This window comes from Dermacentor albipictus, chromosome 1, assembly GCF_038994185.2.
Source record: "Dermacentor albipictus isolate Rhodes 1998 colony chromosome 1, USDA_Dalb.pri_finalv2, whole genome shotgun sequence".
Taxonomy (NCBI): domain Eukaryota; kingdom Metazoa; phylum Arthropoda; class Arachnida; order Ixodida; family Ixodidae; genus Dermacentor; species Dermacentor albipictus.
The window spans coordinates 119,619,209-119,640,745 of NC_091821.1; the positions used below are offsets into that span (position 1 = coordinate 119,619,209).

The window sequence follows — 21,537 nt, forward strand, 5'->3', positions numbered from 1 at the left end:
GACAGTTACGAATAAGAAAACTCCGAAATATCTTGGCGTAACAATCACTAGTAATCACAACTGGAATGAACACGTCGAAAACACATGTGGATCAGCCCAGCGCAAGCTTGGTTTGTTACGGCGTAAATTGAGAGATGCTGCATCAGATATTAAACTTAAGGCATACACTACCATTGTTAGACCAAATTTAGAGTGTGCTTGTATAATTTGGGACCCTCATCAACAATACATAACAGATAAATTAGAGCGCGTTCAGGCGAATGGTGGTTAGGTTTATTTTTTCTGATTACGACAAAACTCACTCGGTAACCTCCATGCTCTTCAGGGCTCAAAGTTCAAAGTTCTTGAGAAGATGGCGGTGTCAGCTATGACAGTCTGCTGCTGTCGCAGAACGCGTATATGAGTTCAGCCCCACAGGAATCACTGTGATGTCTGCGAAGATATCATTTTTTACATTCACTGCTAGCCAGTTATCTACCTAAACGTCACCGTGCTCATTTTGCCCAGTAGAGTTCCGCCTCCTTTAAATTTTTATATCATTGATTTTGTTCCCCGGATCCACACCTTAAGCTCTGCCTCACACGCTTCAAAGTACAGCATTGCTTATCTCTCATGTGTTGTCGATGGCTTAGATTCGCATTCATGATTGCTGGCTGTCGTGAATGTAAAGTTGGTGCAAAAAGACGATTGCGTACACTTCCGTATGACATTTATTGTTTCAGTACGGAAAGAAAGAGCGTTCTACGTGTTCAGACCTAAAGTTTCACAACCTTCCTCTAACGGAAAACAGAAAGCGCTGATGAGATTTCCGAAAGTATCGGGTAGGTGTAAAAGCCTGATCTTCGTCACGCACACCTTATCGCGTTTGCGCGGACAGATCCTTTTCATACATAAAATTTCGTTTGTCGTCAGCTCTTCTACACTTTCTGCTTCTCGCGGTAAACAAAAGCGAACCGGACAGTTATCGTGACCCAACTCGTCTGCGTTTTACCCATTTCTTTGCCTCTCTTTCGTTCTCTCTCTCTCTCTCTGTACGTACGGTGAGAGAGATGGAGAAAGATACAAGGTTTAATGATGCACTGCACTTGTTAGCCTGGCTGATCACTGGGCATGCTACTCCAGGTGATGGGTGACAATTATGATTATACATGATCACATAACACGCAAACAGCAGATACAATCGCACACATCCATACCCAATAGGTATGTTTAGTAAGTTTTGTGAAGACTTGTAGCCCTCAGGCAGATCAGCAGTGCCTTCGTGACGCTTGACGCGCAGGTTTCTCAGCCACGGGCTGAGAATGTGCCGCGGTTCCAAGCTTCAGTCCCGTTGGGAGTGTAATGCCGCGTTCAAAGTCTATCTTTGGTAACCACAGCCATACAATGTTCCCACGCTGTTCCCAGGCTTTGATACACAGGCGTTTGATGGGCACAACGAGTTGTTCCTGCGTACGTGACGACATCAGGGTCTGCACTGTCGCTCGTGAGTTATAGAAGATGACTCAAGACTAAACTATTTGCTCTGTGACATAAACACATTTTAATTTCTACAAGGTTTCAAGCTCCACACAGACTCAGCGTGGTGACGTTCTGCATTTCCTCCAGATACCACAGCAGACACTACTGTAGAGGACGAAGGCCAGTAATCAGGCTACCTGCAAACAAACATGAAGGTTGAAACGACACAACGGGTGAAAAAATCTAGTAGAGATTATGCTGACGATTAAGGCTCAGGCCTATAGCTTCACGAATGTCCAGCTGAATTGACCACTCTGAGTCCTTGAAATGTTGTCTTGTCCATCAGGAAAATCGGTATTATTTTGCCTATAACGGGAGTTTTCTAAACAAAGCACAGCTACGTCTTAGTACCCATACGTACTCATGACATTGTTAACCTTCACTAATATTACATGGCTAATCACAAGCAATGACCACATTATTTGTTTATTACGCTTCCTGTGCCACCTCTTCATTAAATTATGTTTTCATGCGATGGTACGCAAGTTTCGAGACAATTAAGCAATGGATACTTTAGCGAGGATCATATTCTGTAAGAGAAGAGTAACCCCAAGTTTTCGAAATGAGTACCTCGTAAACTGTAGCGCACTGTGATTTTCGGAGACTCCACTATCGTCTAGTGTTTCTACTAGGTCGCATAAGTCGGCATTCATTTCTCGCATTATGTTCCTTTGGTCGTTTAGCCCTGTGGGTGCCCCTCCTTTTCGCTTATTTGCCCCGCGAAACAGCGCCACCCTCTCGACAAATTGCTTGTGTGCTTTGCTGTAATATCGCAAAAGCGCAGCACCCATTCCACTAACGGGCTATTGCCGGAAGCGCTAGCCCTCTGTGCGTCATCAAGGAAATAACGCGACTCGACCTACGCTCGTCTTCAGCCGCTGCAGTAAAGAGTGCAGTGTCTGCGATTTCATTTCGTTTTCCTTCATCTCTACGAGCCATACGAGAGAGAATGAAGAGGAAAGGCAGGGAGGTTAACCAGATATGAGTCTCCGGTTTGCTACCCTACACTGGGGATGGCGGATAGGGGTTAGAAAGATGACAGAGAGGAAAACGCAAAAAAAGGGAAAAAAACACGCACACATGGAGGCACACACACAAAAAGGCGTTCAAGTTAAAGTCGTTCACTCAGGCCGGTAGATCGCAAAAAGCGCAATAGCGCTTGCACGGCCTTCTTCTGTGACGGTAGGTCCTTTCGATGTTGTAGAATTCTTTTTTCGGATAGCGCTTTCGTCCAGTTTGTCAAGTTCGTGGCGAAGGCATGCCCTCTGTGTACTGTACTGCGGGCAGGCACACAGAATATGGCCAATTGATTCTTCATGGCCGCAGTGGTCACAGGTTGGGCTGTCGGTCATCCCTATGCGGAATGCATAGGCTTGAGTAAAGGCAACGCCCAACCAAAGTCGATATAGAAGCGTGGCGTCTCTACGGCGAAGCTGTGATGGCGCTCGAAGACTTAATGTTGGGTCAAGTGAGTACAGTCGCGTGTTTCTTAAATGTGGCTCATTCCATTGCGACGCGGTGCACTGCCGAGCAAGTAGGCGGAGCTTCCGTGCTGCGTCAGTTCTAGAATGAGGAATCGGGACGCAGCGCTCCTCAGTATGGGCTGAGCGGGCAGCGTGATCCGCCCGTTCATTGCCGATAATCCCGCAGTGACTTGGAAGCCACTGAAAGGTTATCTCATGGCCTGCTTCACTTATATGTTGCAAAGTCTCTGTAATATGGAATAGTAGTTGCTCGTGCGGTCCACGTCGTAGAGGTGACAGTAGAGACTGCAGTGCCGCCTTCGAATCGCAGAATATTGTCCATTTATGTGGTGGTTCATCACCAATGTGATGAAGGGCAGTAAAGAGCGCTGCGAGCTCTGCTGCCGTCGATGTTGTCGCGTGGGTTGTCTTAAACTTGATTGTTGTAGCTTTCGCTGGTATGACGATTGCCGCCGCGGTGCTACTTGGAAGGACAGATCCATCAGTGTAAATATGCGTAGAATCACTGTAGTTCTCGTACAAATGTAGTAGCGTGAGCTGTCTAAGGGCTGGCGATGATAGATCAGCTTTTTTCGAGATACCAGGTATTGTGAGGTTGATTTTTGGCTGAGCGAGGCACCATGGAGGAATCGAAGGTCTCGCAGCCGGGGTAAAACAAGCTGGCAATGATTCGTCATATGCGGTTATCGTCCGGCTGAAAGATGTGTGTGGTCTGTCCGCTGTTAGGGAGGCCAAGTGGTGACGAGGAGTCCTGGTCAGATGCCTTATATGGGTCCTGAGTACTTCAATTTCAATGTGGGTCTTGACAAGGTGATCTCCAGCGATTGCTATCGTAGCCACTGTTGAAGCACTCTGAGGCAGGCCTAGACAGATCCGGAGCACTTGACCCTGAAGACTTTGTATTGTGCGTAGATTTGTTTTACCAGTGTTGTTTATTGCTGGCAAGCTGTATCGCAGAAATCCTAGGAAAAGCACCCTGTACAGTTGCAACATCGCACTTGGCGACATTCCCCAGGTCTTGCCAGCGAAAAACTTGAACAGGTGGCAGATGCCTGTCAACCGTTTTTTCATGTATGATACGTGTGGGCTCCATGACAAGTCCCTGTCGATTATGACACCTAGGAACTTGTACGATCAGACCCGTCGTATTATTTGGCCATTTATCATTACACTGTAGTTGGCCATGGGTTTGCGCGTAAATGGCACTAGTGCGCATTTCTCTGAGGAAATTTCCAGGCCTCGATTACGAAGGTAGAGAACAGTTTGTGTGGCGGCTTTCTGGATTCTCGCTCGCAGCTGTAGGCGTGTCACTGCAGATGTCCATATGCAGATGTCATCCGCGTACATTGATACCCTGACTGTGGCTGGCACGTGCTCAAGGAGAGCAATTAGTGTTAGATTAAATAACACGGGGCTAAGTACACCGCCCTGGGGGACGCCGCGGTAGCTATAATGTAGAGAAGTATGGCCTTCCTCCGTGCTTACAAAGAAGGATCGCATGGATAGATAGCTCCGTATCCATTGAAACATCCGCCCACCCACTCCTACCTCTGCGAGAGCAGAGAGGATGGCTTCATGCGTAACGTTGTCATACGCCCCTTTAACGTCGAGGAATAAAGACGCGCAGAGACGCTTACGGCATTTCTCATGTTGAATGTAGGTGACCAGGTCGACGACGTTATCGATCGATGATCGACCGCGTCGGAAGCCCGCCATGGCATCTGGGTAGGTGTTGTGGTACTCCAAGTACCACTCCAGGCGTCCTAGGACCATCCTCTCCATTACTTTGCCCACACAGCTCGCCAACGCGATCGGGCGATATGATGAGAGCTCCAACGGCGACTTGCCAGGCTTTAGCAGTGGGACAAGGCGACTTGTCTTCCAGGTTGTTGGTAGCGTGCCATTTCTCCAAGATTCATTGTAAACCTCAAGAAGAACACCTCTCGCTCGCTCCCTCAGGTGACACAGAGCTCGGTAGGAAATTCCGTCAGGTCCTGGCGCTGATGTGCGGCTACACAAAGCTAAAGCTGCCTTAAGTGAGCCATGAAAAACATTGTTCGGCTAAATGTCGTGGAAGTGCGACATTACACGCTCGTTACCTCTGCTGCACTTAGAATGCTAGGGGGCAGTGCGTTTAGAAGTCATACCATTCTTTTCCTTTCGTTTCCATTAGGCTTTAGAGTTGTGTTACGTATCTACTTAACTGCCAAGCTAACTGTCACCAATGCTTAAAAATATTACAATGAAGTAGAGAAGAACTCAACCAACATCAAGTTGTTGACTGCACCACGAAGTAAATCAGGCAACGTTTTTGCATTCTGCTTAGTTAAATATAGAGAAAGCCTTTTTCCGTGCAGGAAGTTGTAGAACGTTTTACGAATACTTCAATTGAGTCGTAGGTAAATTCCTGTTAAGGAATCAATTTTGGGAGGCCGTAAGCGAAGCTTTAGAAGTATTTAAAAAATATATGCAACTATTTTACGTTTGCGCCGCCATTCCCGTGCTTTCAATCACATGGACGATTTAAAAAAAGCTAGATGATGGGGTTTTACGTGCGAAAACCACTTTCTGATTATGAGGCACGCCGCAGTGGCGGACTCCGGAAATTTTGGCCCCCAAGGTCCTTTAACGCGCGTCTATATACACGGGTGTTTTCGCTTCCACCGAAATACGGCCGCCGTGGCTGGGATTCGATACCACGACCTCGTGCTCAGCAGCCCAACACCATAGCCACTGAGCAACCACGGCGTGCTTGGACGATTTGAGGTTGGTTATCGTTCTTATCACTATCCCGAACGCTCACGTCCGTTGCATTCGGAAAAGAAACAGAGACCAATTGCTTCCTTTAATTTCTAAATTTACACCTGCGCCACCTGTTACTTATTCGGTGGCGGTGCGCTGGGTTAAATTGTTGATCATTCATTCCCGGTGAACAAGACCGCAGTCGCGTGTTATTTTCCACATTTCGCAAACTTGTTTCGCGCAACATGAATGAGCGATATGTAGGAATTTCAGTTCAATTCAGTTTATTTATTTCTTATACAAGATAGAGAGGCAAGAGGTAAAGGCCATCTGGCCTGACAGAGGCTCTTGCTCCTGTTGACATTCATCATACATTTACATTTCCCATTCCATACAGGTATGTTTACATGCATAGTACGCAAATTTTCTTACATATTCCTTCATCCACCTTGCATTATCAAAATAATTCACTTGAGCTTTACGTACATCTGGTAAATTTGAGGAGCAACGCAAACCAATAGATATATCACAATCATTTTTTTTCTACCAGTATTGCAGTACACGGAGCATACTTGTAGGAAATGACAGGATTTAGCAAAAACTTTTTCATATACTGTTTATATTGAGGAGCATAAAAATCAATTTGCAACTCAACAATATCGAATGGTGGGGGTATTTGATAGTCAAGGTCTTGATGTCCAGAGTTTGTGCGGGTCAATGATTTTGCTCTCGTTTGGTTGCGCAACAGGTAACGTAAAGAAGAATTAGGTGTGCTAACGATGTGAAGACTATTGCTCTTTACATATAAAAGTAATCTGTATTGATATACTTGGCTGGCTTGAAGCAATGAGTACTTGTGAAGCATACTGCATATCGGTAGATCTCGCGTCCTACCATGATAGTTTTCAAACATTTGTGTAAAAGTACAAATTTTTCACAATTTCTTGCGATGGTTGTTTGTTAAATTAAAGCACCCTATGTAAGGTTAGAATAAAAATTGGAGGCTTATCAAGGTTAAGCCCAGTGGATGCTTCGCATCCACTGGGTTTAACCTTATCGTATCCTTACGTTTGGAGGCATCTTGACCGCATACACGCCCGGCGCAAAGACGGTGGCGCAGTTGCGGGCACAGAGACTGACGCGACGGCGGGCGCGCGCCGCTTCATCCCTGGCGTGACGTCACATATCACGTGATGCAGCGATGGTGGCGCCGCCGCCGCGTCGCGCGCGACGGCGCGAACCGAAGCGTGGAGGCCTCCGCCGGGCGACGTCCGACGGCGCGATATGAGGGCCCATCTGCAGCCGGTGTGACGTCATCATGTGACGTCACATCATGTGATCTCACTTCAGGGTCAATGGTGGCCACCGCCGGGAGGCGACCGACGGCGCGATATGAGGCCCCATATGCAGCCGGTGTGACGTCATCACGTGACATCATGTCATGTGACATAATTGAAGGTCACTTGAAGGTCAATGGTGGCCACCGCCGGGAGGTGACCGACGGCGCGATATGAGGCCCCATCTGCAGCCTGTGTGACGTCATCACATGACGTCATGTCACGTGACCCCACTTCAGGGTCAATGGTGGCCACCGCCGGGCGTCGCGCGAAAGCCCGAAACCTACGTTAATATGCTTCGCATAAAACATGGTGCAATACATTTTGTTTAGCCATAATAGAACAAGAGCATTGATGCTATACATACAACTTACTGCATTACTAAGATCATTGGTTAGCTTATTGAGATGAGGGGCTCAAGAAAGGTTATCTTGGAACCAAGCCCCCAGGAACTTTGGCACTTTTACTTCTATGCACTTCCTGTGACATAAATACCCTCATATTACTAAGAATTTTTTTTACTGGTTTGAATATGATATACTTTGTTTTATTAGCATATAAGCGCAACTTGTTTAACTACAACCAGTCAGCCGAATAATTTAAATTCTCATTAATTTCTTTCTCGAAGTATTGCAGGGAAGCGCTCGCGAAAAAAGATTTGTGCGATCGGCGTACATGATTATATTTGGTGTGAAAGGAAGGCTTGTAGGTCGTTTATGTAGAGGTTAAATAATAAGGGACCAAGTATGGAACACTCCAGGACACCAGTCCTTACTTTGAGAAGTGACGAGGTGAACTGATTAAATGATACAAACTAATATCGTTTAGTAAAGTAACTTTTCGTTAGCTCCAATGCGTTGCACATATACCATAGTCATGAAGTTTAGACAGTAGTGTGCCATGGTTCACACTACCGAATGATTTACGCAGGTCCAAGAATAAGACTATCGTGTATGATCGTTTCTTATAGTTTTGTAATATTTTATGTTACATTTAAGAGGGCGTATGTTCACAAGACTTATATTTTTGAAAACCATATTTTGCCTCAGTAAATATTGCATACTTCCTCACAAAACTGTCTAAACGAGTGTGTATAAGTTTCAAAAAGCTTTGAAAGAAGTAGTAATATCGGTATTGGTCTGAAATTATTTACAATACCGTCAGCACGACCTTTGCGAACTGGGCAAACTATGGCTATATTAGGCTTGTTTGGGAAAAGTCTAGATTCCAACATTCTATTGATAATGTGGTCTAACACTTTCGAAATCATATCAGATACATATTTTATCGGAGCTGTCAGAATACTGTCGAATTCTGCAGTAGCATTGTTTTTATATCCAGCGATCACCTTTCCTACTTCACCAGATGTCATTGTATATAGCACTAAAATTTAGTACAGGCTGTTTACGTAGAATAAAAGATATTTCAACTCGGTTTTCGATAATGGCGTTGCTACAACATAGAACAAAGTGAGTGTTTAAGACAGTGGCTGCTTCAACTTCAGTAAAGGTGCCATTTAAAGAAGAGATACAGCGACTTTCAGAGTTCTCTTTCCTTCCCGTCAGATTTCTAACTTCCTGCCAAATTTCAATTTAATTGGCATATATACGCGAGAATAAGTTTTCATAGTGTTTTTCTCTCGCTTTTTTTTACTTCTGAATTTATTTGGCTAGGATACATCTTAAACTCAGCCAATGAATCAATATTTAGTGTTCTATGAAAAATATATATTTTAATAATTTGTGGATTTTTTTAAAGCGCCGCGTTTATCCCCAGCTTTCTTATTTTCTTATATCATTTAGTGCCATTGCGCTGTGGGAATGCCTTATAAAAGCAAGCAACTAGTACATCAAAAAATTAATTGTATGCCTTATTTGGGTCTCTCTCTAGGAGTTCGGTTTCCCAATTCATTTCACTGAGAAGACAGTGAAAGTAGTTGTGTCATTGATGCCATAAAATGTTCAAGCGTATTGCGCTTGCCTTCTTGTGGCGATGGCAAAAAGCAGAAGATAGGGAGATGATCAATTACGTCGCTGGACATAACTACCGCTGTAAAAGTAGGGGTTTGTAGATTGGTGATACAAACATCTAATAAAGTGTCACTGTGTGCTGTCCCACATGTAGGCAAGGTTATAATGTTAGAACATACATAACGGATGTACTAACTGCTCACATTCTCTAGCAAGTGCGTTGCCACTGAATTTCATGAAGTGCGAAGACGATTCAACCTCGAATTCAAATCGATAAAGTACAAAGTCATCCTGAGTGAGTTAGGAATGAGAATTGGAGCGGAGTCACTGGGCACAGCACTCTACCACATCACTGTCGTGTGAGAAGAGTACGGGGAGCGCCGAGCTCTAACTTATATATTTTTTAATCTTCGAAATAGGCACAGATATCTTGACTGCACTATGTTCGGGATGGGCTTACATTTCCAGACCACACTACTTCCGAGATTGGCCTATAATTTGACATATGATGATGTGTTAATTAAGTTAAATAATGTCCGCGGTTTCAGACGTACCAAAATTTGATTCTGAGGCACACCGTTGTCCACGGGGAACTGATCTGCACGGACAAGCGATCGGCGCCAATTTCACGAACTAACCTTATCCTAACTCATTCTGCATCTCTTCCTAACGTGTCTCACATTCTCAGGAAGCATTATAACTTGCTGACACAGAGCGACCATCATAAAAACATTTCCACGGAATCGACAAGAGGGGTCAAATCGTTGCTCTAGGAATCTGCGTGACCTAGTAACCTCTTCCAAGACCAAAGCGATTGCTCCTGGTGGTTGTCATCCCTGCAATAAGCCCCGTTGTAATGTTTGTACACATATGACCACATCAAAGACTGCTAGAAGCACAGCATCAGGAGAAACTAACTCGAAGGGACCCTATCTGTAGATGTCATATCATAAGAAACGAACGAGCAGTAACACCAAGGACATCATAGGGGAAACTATCTGCAATTCTTAATTGAATTAAACAAATAATAAATGAATGGAGATGAGAGGAGTGAAAAAAACAAGCCGCAGGTGCGTATACGATGTACTTTCCAATTGAGCTACCGCGGCAGCGTTTTCTCGTCCATTTTTTGGGGTATTTACGTTTATCGGCTACAACTTACCCTGGGAGTGTTAGCCAGCACCACTACTCATGCCCGTAGCGGCGGATGTTGAACATGCTTTCTGCCGCAGGCATCACGTCTACGTGAACTATTCTTCGGTTAGGCGAGCTGGTCAATAAGCCCACGCATGCTACCACAAATCATAACAGCTGCTTGATTCGAGGCCTTCGCTATATAATGAACGAGAAGAAAGCAAATCGAGGAAGCCCGATATTTAGTAGTGTCCTATCATTGGCTTCTTGCATATATACACATCATCATCATCAACATCATCATCATCATCATCAGCCTGGTTACGTCCCCTGCAGGGCAAATGCCTCTCCCATATTTCTCCAACAACCCCTGTCATGTACTAATTGTGGCCGTGTTGTCCCTGCAAACTTCTTAATCTCATGCGCCCACCTAACTGTCTGCCGCCCCCTGCTACGCTTCCCTTCCCTTGGAATCCGGTCCGTAACCCTTAATGACCATTGGTTATCTTCTTTCCTCATTAAATGTCCTGTCCATGCCCATTTCTTTTTCTTGATTTCAACTGTGATGTCATTTACTCGCGTTTGTTCCCTCACCTAATCTGCTCTTTTCTTATCCCTTAACGTTACACCCATCATTCTTGTTTCCATAGCCCGTTGCGTCGTCCTCAATTTCAGTAGAACCCTTTTCGTAAGCTTCCAGGTTGCTGCCCGTACGTGAGTACTGGTGAGACACTGCTGTTATACACTTTTCTCTTGAGGGATAATGGCAGCATGCCGTTCATGATCTGAGAATGCCTGCCAAACGCACCACAGCGCATTCTTATTCTTCTGATTATTTCAGTCTCATGATCTGGATCCGCAGTCACTACGTGTCTTAAGCAGATGTATTCCATTACCACTTCCAGTGCATCGCTACCTATCGTAAACTGCTGTTCCCTTCCGAGACTGTTAAACATTACTTTAGTTTTCTGCAGATTAATTTTCAGACCCACACTTCTGCTTTGCGTCTCCAGGTCAGTGAGCATGCATTGCAATTGGCCCCCTGAGTTACTAAGCAAGGCAATATCATCAGCGAATCGCAAGTTACTAAGGTATTCTACATTAACTCTTATCCCCAATTCTTCCCAATCCAGGTCTGTGAATACCTCCTGTAAACACGCTGTGAATAGCATTGGAGAGATCGTATCTCCCTGCCTGATGTCCTTTTTATTGGGGTTTTGTTGCTTTGTTTGTGGAGGATTACGATGGCTTTGGAGCCGCTATAGATATATTTCAGTATGTTTACATACGGCTCGTCTGCCCCCTGATTCCATAATGCCTCCATGACTGCTGAGGTTTCGACTGAATCAAACGCTTTTTCGTAATCAATGAAAGCTATATATAAGGGTTGGTTTTATTCCGCACATTTCTCTATCACCTGATTGATACTGCGAATATGGTCTATTGTTGAGTAGCCTTTACGGAATCCTGCCTGGTCCTTTGGTTGACAGAAGTCTAAGGTGTTCCTGAATCCATTTGCGATTACCTTAGTAAATACTTTGTAGGCAACGGACAGTAAGCTGATCGGTCTATAATTTTTCAGGTCTTTGGCGTCCCTTTTCTTATCGATTAGCATAATGTTACCATTCTTCCAAGATTCCGGTACGCTCGAGGTCATTAGGCATTGTGTATACAGGGTGGTCAGTTTTTCTAGAACAATGTGCCCACCATCCTTCAACAAATCTGCTGTTACCTGATCCTCCCCAGCTGCCTTCCCCCTTTGCATAGCACCCAAGGCGCTCTTTACTTCTTCTGTCGTTACTTGTGGGATTTCAAATTCCTCTAGACTATGCTCTCTCACAGTATCTTCGCGGGTGCCGCTGTTACTGTATAAATCTCTATAGAACTCCTCAGCCACTTAAGCTATCGCGTCCATATTAACAATGATATTGCCGGCTTTTTCTGTTAACGCATACACCTCATTCTTGCCTATTCCCAGCTTCTTCGTCACTGCTTTTAGGCTTCCTCCATTCCTGAGAGCATGTTCAATTCAATCCATATTTTAGTTCCTTGCGTCAGCTGTCTTATGCTTGTTGATTAACTTCGAAAGCTCTGCCACTTCTGTTCTGGGTGTAGGGTTAGAGGCTTCCATACATTGGCGTTTCTTGATCAGGTCTTTCATCTCCTGCGATAGGTTACTGGTATCCTGTCTAACAGAGTTACCACCAACTTCTAGTACGCACTCATTAACGATGCCCATAAAATTGTCGTTCATTGCTTCAACGCTAATATCCTCTTCCTGAGTCAAAGCCGAATACCTGTTCTGTAGCTTGATCCGGAATTCCTCTAGTTTAGCTCTTACCAGTAACTCATTGATTGGCTTCTTGTGTACCAGTTTCTTCCATTCCCTCCTCAAGTCTAGGCTAATTCGAGTTCTTACCATCCTATGGTCACTGCAGCGCACCTTGCCGAGCACGTCCACATCTTGTATGATGCCAGCGTTAGCGCAGAATATGAAGTCTATTTCATTTCTAGTCTCGCCATTTGGGCTCCTCCACGTCCACGTTCGGCTATCCCGCTTGCGGAAGAAGGTATTCATTATCCGCATATTATTCTGTTCTGTAAACTCTACTAATAATTCTCCCCTGCTATTCCTAGAGCCTATGCCATATTCCCCAACTGACTTGTCTCCAGCTTGCTTCTTGCCTACCTTGGCATTGAAGTTGCCCATCAGTATATTGTATGTTGTTTTGACTTTACCCATCACCGATTCCACGTCCTCATAGAAGCTTTCTACTTCCTGGTCATCATGACTGGATGTAGGGGCGCAGACCTGTACGACCTTCAATTTGTACCTCTTATTAGGTTTCACAACAAGACCTGCTACTCTCTAGTTAATGCTATAGAATTCCTGGGTGTTACCAGCTACATCCTTATTAATCAGGAATCCGACTCCTAGTTCTCGTCTCTCCACTAAGCCCCGGTAGCACAGGGCGTGCCCGCTGTTTAGCACTGTATATGCTTCTTTTGTCCTCCTAACCTCACTGAGCCCTATTATATCCCATTTACTACCCTCTCATTCCTCCAATAACACTGCTAGACTCGCCTCACTAGATAACGTTCTAACGTTAAACGTTGCCAGGTTCAGATTCCAATAGCGGCCTGTCCGGAGCCAGGGATTCTTAGCACCCTCTGCTGCGTAACAGGACTGACCACCGCTGTGGTCACTTGCTTCGCAGCTGCTGGGGACTGAGGGCGGGGGTTTGATTTTTGTATTCATATAGAAGGTTGTGGCCAACTACTGCACCAGGGTGGCCAATCCTGCTCTGGTGAGAGAGTGCGTTACCGGTTCTGGTCACCAAAATCAGGCCGCACTCCAGGCCTGTTTATGCCAATCTGAGCTCGGTTAAACCGCACAGAAGGCACTCAACTGGTGAAACCTGGTAGTTTATGACCTGCACATGAGTGGTCATAAGTAGGTGCGGACGGTCGTGGTGAAGATATGCCACACACACACACGCGCGCACACACGCACACACACACACAACCAAAAAAAAGGAAGAGAACAGGGGATTTGAACGCGTGACCCTTGGATGTTCCATGGAGATATGGTTCAGTCGGTTGGTCCGTCAGGCCCCAGCTTACATTGACGCGGCATAGCTCCTGTGAACCTCTTACTCACGTGGAAAGAGACTGATCTTGTCCGCCATGGTCGATTTTTGCAGATACCAAGAGTAGAAGGGTGCAACTACTACGGGACTAGTTATATGATACGTGTTCCCCCACCGTCTTCTGTCACAGTATGAGCACCGACACACCTAATAGGTGTACTGGCAAGCCTTGAAAGCTATTCTGGATGCGGCTGTGGCAGTTCGAGCCCTTGAGGGCCATAAAAGGCATGCATTTATTTTTCGGATGCTTTTGCAGCCCCTAGGGAGTTTGAAAAATTGGTTGTGACTTTGTAGAATAAAACACAGTATATGAAGTGTTCTAACAAAAAAATTCTATCTGTAAGTGTAACATTACGTAAAAGGTTCCCACTTGTTCAAATGACGATGTCAAACTTTAGTTGTTATCAAATCAGTGAAATCAATTAATGATATCTGAGGATGATTAAGATGTTAATTGCAACTAAGGTTGATGAGCAGAATGGAATAGTCTGGGCACATAATAAACATGTGAACTATGCCAGCTTAAAGGCAGCAATAATATATTCACAAAGCTACTGTCTTCTCCATGACAATCATGCACAAGTGGGATGCTAACAATAAATTGAAACACAGAAAGCTGCAATTTTTCTAATTACATGGAATAAATCAAAAGGTACAGTTCATCTCTCTCTACAGAGAAAGATGTGTCAAGCTTCGCAGCTCTATTGAATTACACCAGTATTCTTCTCCCGCGAGCACAACCTACTGATTTGCCTTATATGTTTTGAGCTTTTCTGCTCAGGTTTGATAGGGTAATAACAGTACAAGTTTGACTCGGAATGAAGTGACATCTGCATTAAAGCAAGATGCCGTTGAGAATGATCTTGAAATCAAGAAGCACAGGAAGGAGTGGCAAAAGATGGGACAAATTGATGTAAAAAAACACATCAGAAGCAATGACCTCGTGCAGGAAAAGAACAGAGTTGTTAGAAGACCGAGTCACAAAATGTTGATGAACTCACTTGGTCTCTCCCTCAGAGGGCATTGCACCTGGATATCCATAGGTCGAATGGCAGTGCGAACTAGTGTGGTGATGTTAGAGCAGTTGTTTTAGAGCGCAGCTCTTTGGCGTCCGTTCCTCGGTTTCGCGTCGTCGTCGGCGTTGTCGTCGGCCTCGTAACCAGCTCCGCCCCCTTTCATCCCCCCAGCGCTAGCAGCGACCGACTGATACCGCTGGATGCCGCTGACGCCGCTAGAGAGTCAAGATAACGTGACTGCATAGAACACCGTCGCCGCCATGCAGAAAGAGGAGGAAAGGGTCCCCCCCCCCCTGTTCTTGTGTGGTGGATAGGGTGCTCTTCAGTTGCCGACGCGCCGGTTATTTCACGTAGGCCCCGGCACGTCGACGAATACGTTACCACCTTCCCACGGCTAGACCTGGTTCTTAGCGCTGCGGAAGCGAGGGTATCATATTGTTTGTGTCGGCATCGGCGGCGTTGTCCCTGAAACCAACTCCGCAGCTGGGGTTGACTCACTATCGGCGTCAGCGGCATCAGTCAGTCGCTGCTATCTCTTCCCTCCTCCCTTTATCGTGTTGTCCGCTTGCTGCGCGCGCTTCTGCCCCCATCGTTTGCCGCTGGGTGTACACGCCGCCCCCCTCCCCCCTCTTCCTGCGAGTCTCCGGTTGTCAAAGCGCCGGCTCGAACTTAATTCCTTTCTTCGCTCCTCCTCCAATGCAACCCCTGTGCGGTGGCAATCAGAGAGCCAGATCGGTGGCGGCGGATCTGTATATGTGCACCGCCCGAGCCGAAATTGCCGCTGCCGTTCGCCACTGCGAAATTATCTGCCAGTTCTTTCTGAGCCATGAGCGAGACGACCGATGGAAGTCCTCCGTCAGCTGCTGCTGCTGCTGCTGCTAAACGAGCTGCCAGAGCAGAGGCCCAGCGCCGTCGCCGTCAGAATCCAGAGGTGCGTGCCGCCGAAGCAGAAGCTTACCGTCGCCGCCGTCGAGATGATACATGTGTTGCTCGATTTCTTTGCCTCAATCTATCGAAAAGGTGAAACAGCTTATTTGCTGCGCTCAAATTTCGCATTAGGAAGTAACGTAATCGTCGCTAATTTTTTTGTTGCAGTACAGCACTGCCTTGCTCTCCCAGTCAGTCCAGTACAGTTTGTCTTCAAACAGTGTCATAGCATATACATGGTGCAACGGAGATGAGGGCCCATATATATATATATATATATATATATATATATATATATATATATATATATATATACATATATATATAACGAGGAACAAGTTCGCTGGACCTAGTGTAAACATAGCGCAAAATCGTACGTGTAATCGACCTTCTGTGCTATAGCATGTACAGGGACATCATTTTTAAGTTTTCCGGAATTTTTATAGATCACCTGTTGCTGGTAATATATTTCTAGTCCTTTAGTTGGATTAATCAGAGAGGCGGACATTACTTGCACGGCACATAGAGACACATATTCAACAAATTAAACATTCATGAATTGAATTCTTAACAATTGTTCCACAGCACTTATTGCAATTTACGAACTGTAGCCGGTGAATTTCCCTGACGTATTTAATTTCATTTCATTTCATTTATTTACTCTCAAGGCCGTACAGGCATTACAGAGAGGAGTGGCAATAGAAAAAGAAAAATATATAGCTAATGAGGCAGCACATGGTCACAGATAGCCGACTTGAACACATCATGGCCTGCGATAGTGACGATGGATGCGGAAAGGCGATTCCAGTCTTGACTTGTTTTCGGGATGAAGGCTTCGAGGTATACATTGCTTTTACACTGAGGCACCCCAACCTTCATTTGATGATAAATACGGAATGACAAATGGCTCGGTGACGAAAAAAGTCATTTTTAGCTCATTATTAGTGTAGTATATTTTGTGAAACAGGCACAAGCGGGAAATTCGACGTCTACTAGAAAGGAGAGGTAGTTCGAGCATTCTCTTCATGCGAGAAACGCTGGCTAAGCGATAGTAGTTAGAGTGGATAAACCTAACTGAGTGGTTCTGAACCGATTCTATGGACTGTGTTAACAAGCTAGTCTACGGGTCCCATATCGATGAAGCGTACTCGAATTTAGAACGCACGAGTGTTTTATATAGTAGTAGTTTCAGCGGAATGGGAGCGAGGCGGAAATTCCGCCTAAGAAAACGAAGAGAACTGTTAGCTTTGCTAATAAAATGGTGGATATGCTTCTGCCATGACAGATTATTAGTGATATGGACGCCTAGATACTTGCAGCTGTCGACGAACTGAAGAGGGCAACCGTTAAGATCATAGCCCTGAGAAATGGACCTGTTAATCTTTCGAGACACCCTCATTGCTTTACATTTGTTAATGTTTAGTTTCATAAGCCATGCATCAAACCAAGAAGAAGTTTTACTTAAGTCAGATTGAAGAACGGAGAAGTCAGACTCATTAGAAATTACGTGGTAAAGAACGCAGTCGTCTGCAAAGAGCCTTATGTTAGAAGTAACAGAATCAGGCAGGTCATTAATATAAATTAGAAAAAGAAGCGGCCCTAGGACTGACCCCTGAGGAACACCGGATGTTACATTGCATGATGTAGAGTCATGATCATTAAAAGAAACGTACTGTGTTCTATTCTGCAAGAAACATCCAATCCACTTAAGCAGGTTGCAATCAAGATGGAGTGTGCTAAGTTTCAGTAATAGTAGTCGGTGTGAGACGGCATCGAAAGCTTTCGCGAAGTCAAGGAAGATGCAGTCAATAACTGAAGCTCGATCTAATGTGGAAGACAAATAATTAGTAAAGGTTAATAATTGAGTCTCACAAGAATATTTTTGCGAAAACCATGCTGCTGTGACGCAAAAAAATTATTAGACTCGAGAAAGCTAATCAGGTTGTAGTAGATTATGTGCTCTAATAATTTGCATGAAATAGAAGTTGAGGAGATCGGCCGCTAGTTTAAGGGGTTATGTGTATCACTGGATTTGTGGACTGGAATCACCTTCGTCGTCCTCCAGTCTTCTGGAAGTGTTGAACTCTGCAAAGACTGCGTAAAAATATATGACAAGAAAGCAGATGAATACGCTACAGTACTCTTAAGGAATTTGTAATTTATGGTATCAACACCTGCCGATGAAGAAAGTTTAGCTTTCATAATCGAATTGTATATGCCATCTAAATCGAGCTAAATCGGCTCCATCTCAGGGTACGTAAAGGCACGTGCGGACGGTGAAGTATCTATTAGAGCGTTAGAAAAAAATAGCGAGAATGTGTTGTTAAAAACTGCTGAGCAAAACTCACGGGGGAGAGGAAATCCATCGTCAGTTTTCAGAACAATTTCTGTGGGTTCGCGTACGTTAATAATGTTCCAAAACTTCTTGGGATTAGTTGTGAGCAGATGAGGTAGTGTTTCAGAAAAAAGGTAATTCTTGGCTGAGCGAATGGCCATTTTATATGCGGATGCGATACCTACGTAGGCAGCTTTTGCTTTCGTTTCCCCAGATAGCTTGGAGCGTCGAAAAATGCGTTTTTATTGTTAAGAAGCTGTTTTAAACTTACGTTAAACCAAGGAGCCCGATTGCATGATGATAATAGGCGAGTCGGAACATATTTTTCAGTTAGCGTTTGAACCTTGTTCTTGAAAAGAAGCCAGTTTTCTGCAATAGTTCTTTCCCAGAATTGAGGAAAAAAGAAATCAGCAAAACGTTGTAATTCGTTATTGATCGAGGAAAAATGTGCTCGGCTGCAGTCCCGAATTTTCTTACGGTGTTTTAGACGCTGTGGCAAGCGTAAGGGGATTGCAAAATGAATCACGCAATGATCGCTTAAACCAGGTATAATTGATAGTGATGAAATTGAATCAGGGGATATGGTGAAGACGAGGTCAATGATGTTGGCAGAAACTGCAGTGACATGGGTAGGCTCTTTAACAAACTGGGTGAGGCCAAATGTGGAACATATATCAAGAAAGGTTGAACATTGGGATGAGGATAAAGTCACTGATGGGAAGTCAACAGCCCAGTCAATGCCAGGGAAATTGAAATCACCGAGCAAGAATATTGGTGCTGCTGGATATTTAACAACGATTTGGTTAAGACAGTCAAATGGCTCATTGCAAAATGTGGATGTATTATCGAGTGGTCGATAGCAAGCGGCAAATATCACGTCTTTGTTGTTTATGTGAATGCAACAGCACAAGAACACAATTTGCGAAGGCACGTGTATATCAAAACAGGTGATATCAGATGAAACAGCGATCAAGGTCCCACCGCCACATCGTGCTATTTAGTCATTTCTATAGATATTGTAAGCCTTACTGCACGCGAAAAGCTTCGAATTTTCAATTTTATCTGAAAGCCAGGTCTCGACTAAAACAACAATATCTGCATTTTACGTGTCGATCGGCGCAGACAGAGCATTACGCTTATTCATAATGGAGCGTATGTTAGTGAACAGCACAGAGTAATCGTTGTCATGCTTGTTCTGTACGGCCGCGCGATGCTAACTCGAAGCGGGTGACGGGGGATTCGCAGGGAAATTTATTCCGCTGCAGCCTGCATTACCGCTGGCAGTAGCAATACTGTTCTGCTGGAGTTCATAAACGGTATCGGTTCGAGAGCAATACGCGTAGCACGTTTTGTTGATGAACAATTTGTTGTACCTAAGATGATACAATTGACCGGAAGACTTCCCAAATGCAATTACCTTATTCCTGGTCATTCTAGTTGCACGACAGAAGTCTTCTTGAATGGATACCCCGGATCCTTTCAGTTTCTCTTTTGTGGTTATATGTTTAGCTTTGATTTAAATGATGCCAATTTCACTACCACTGGTCGACATTTGTTATTTATAAAGGAACCTAAGTGATGCGCACGCTCAATTCCTTCTTCGGGTAATTGCAACGCGAAAAACTGCACAAGGAGTGCACGAACTTTTTTTTCTGTTTCCGCCCAAGTTTCAGAGGTACCATCAGTGATACCATAGAAAACCAAGTTATCTCTTCTTGACCTGTCCTCGAAATCATCCAGACGAGATTGCACCGATGCATTCTCACTTTTCATGGCTTCGGTAATAATGCCTCGGATATGAGCAGGTTCTTGCTGAGTTTCAAGCGCAGCGACTTTCTGCTCTACGGACGCTAATCTGGCATTCATGCTTGTAATACGCTCCTCAAGTAATTCTTGGTTGGCTTTCACTTCATTAAGAGTTGAGATTAGCTCAGCGTGACGCGCATCCATTTTAGTAGCAAGAGAGTTGATGGCCTCGAGAACCAGGTTAATGCTACAACTGGGATTAGGCCCAGGGTTATGCTCAATGTCTCCGGACATCACAAGCAACTTCGTAACATGTACACAGTAGGCAAATAAACACCACAAAATGTCCGGGCATTGACGAGCAGCAAAGCGCGATTGCTAAAGCACTTACAGTAAGGGGAAGTCGAGTTACCAACCTGGATGTAAAAGAAGAACGGTCTCAGCAAAGACTGCGCCATTGCTGCCATCCCATGCCCACTGACGAGGGTCGTTATCGTTGGCCTATTTATATGCGCACCACAGGGTGACGCATGCGTTGATGCCGTTGGTTTGGTGAAAAAATCCGGTGCGATGATTCCGCTGACGTTTCCGGCATGCGCAGGCGAAGAGAACAGCAAATCGCCGCATGATGCAAAGGCCGAGTTTTCAGCAAGGAAGGGCGTAGTACAGGTTCCATCGAAGGGGTTCCAGGCACGGACAGGAAACAGCCCGGTTAGTGGAAGAATCTGGATGTAAAAGAAGAACGGTCTCAGCAAAGACTGCGCCATTGCTGCTATCCCATGCCCACTCTATCCACGTATCCACTTAGAATTTCCAGAATGACATAAGTTTGGAGATATGCACCATGAAAGATGCCCTAAAAAGTCACTTTTGTTCCACTTACTTTTTTAACATAAAGCTCTATTTATGAATTGAAGCATGAAAGTATGTGGAAGGCCCATGTATTTCGTCGCACACTTATCCTAAAATTGGTGTCATTCTGAAGATACATTTCCAGTGGATACGTCTTGCAAACTCACCGGTTACAATTCATAATTTGCAACATGTGCCTTAAAGAAAATAATCAAGAAGTCAATCGGTGAATTTTTGTTAATTAGTTGATTGTGTGCTTTAATTTCTATTGCTAATATCGTCTGCCTCTTCGAAAGATCCAGCTCACGGACAATAATTATGGTATTCGCGACAGGCGATTTTTACAAAATTTCCGGAAATATACATATGATCACATCGTATCGGTCCAAGGACTACTATAATAGTACCATCCACTTTACACTGTTTGCGTATTTTGTCAAGTGATAGAACAACCAACGTGGCTGACCTATGCGATATTGCAGATAGTGCATACAAGGTAATCTGTCCCGCTTTCCTGCTAAATGATGATGTTGCTACCATGATGCACCGCATCCTCTCGGCAATATTTCGCTCCCGCTACTACACACGTTGCTAACGTCATGTCTAGCCCTCCTCCTCAGCCGCTGAGTGTGCCCCGCCTTATAAATGATGCACGTAATGAAATATTAATGATTTCGTATGGCAAGTTTAGTTATGCTCGCCGGCTCGTAGAGGAGTTGAATTGTACCTGGCGAAGCTCCAGAATAAAATATTTATTCGCCGCTAGAACACCAGTTGTTATTTATTACTTCACCCCTTTGTAAGGCATTCTAGCGGGCCCCTCAAT

At 44.7% G+C, this 21,537-nt stretch overlaps 1 long non-coding RNA gene across 1 annotated transcript in view; it reads right to left on the minus strand.

Moving 5' to 3' along the window:
- Positions 1-20,336, minus strand: part of LOC139055647 (uncharacterized) — a 42,260-nt gene extending 21,924 nt beyond the window's left edge. The window contains exon 1 of the long non-coding RNA XR_011511904.1: positions 20,276-20,336. This is a non-coding gene — a long non-coding RNA (uncharacterized lncRNA). The remainder of the gene's footprint in view (positions 1-20,275) is intronic.
- Positions 20,337-21,537: the final 1,201 nt, after the last annotated feature.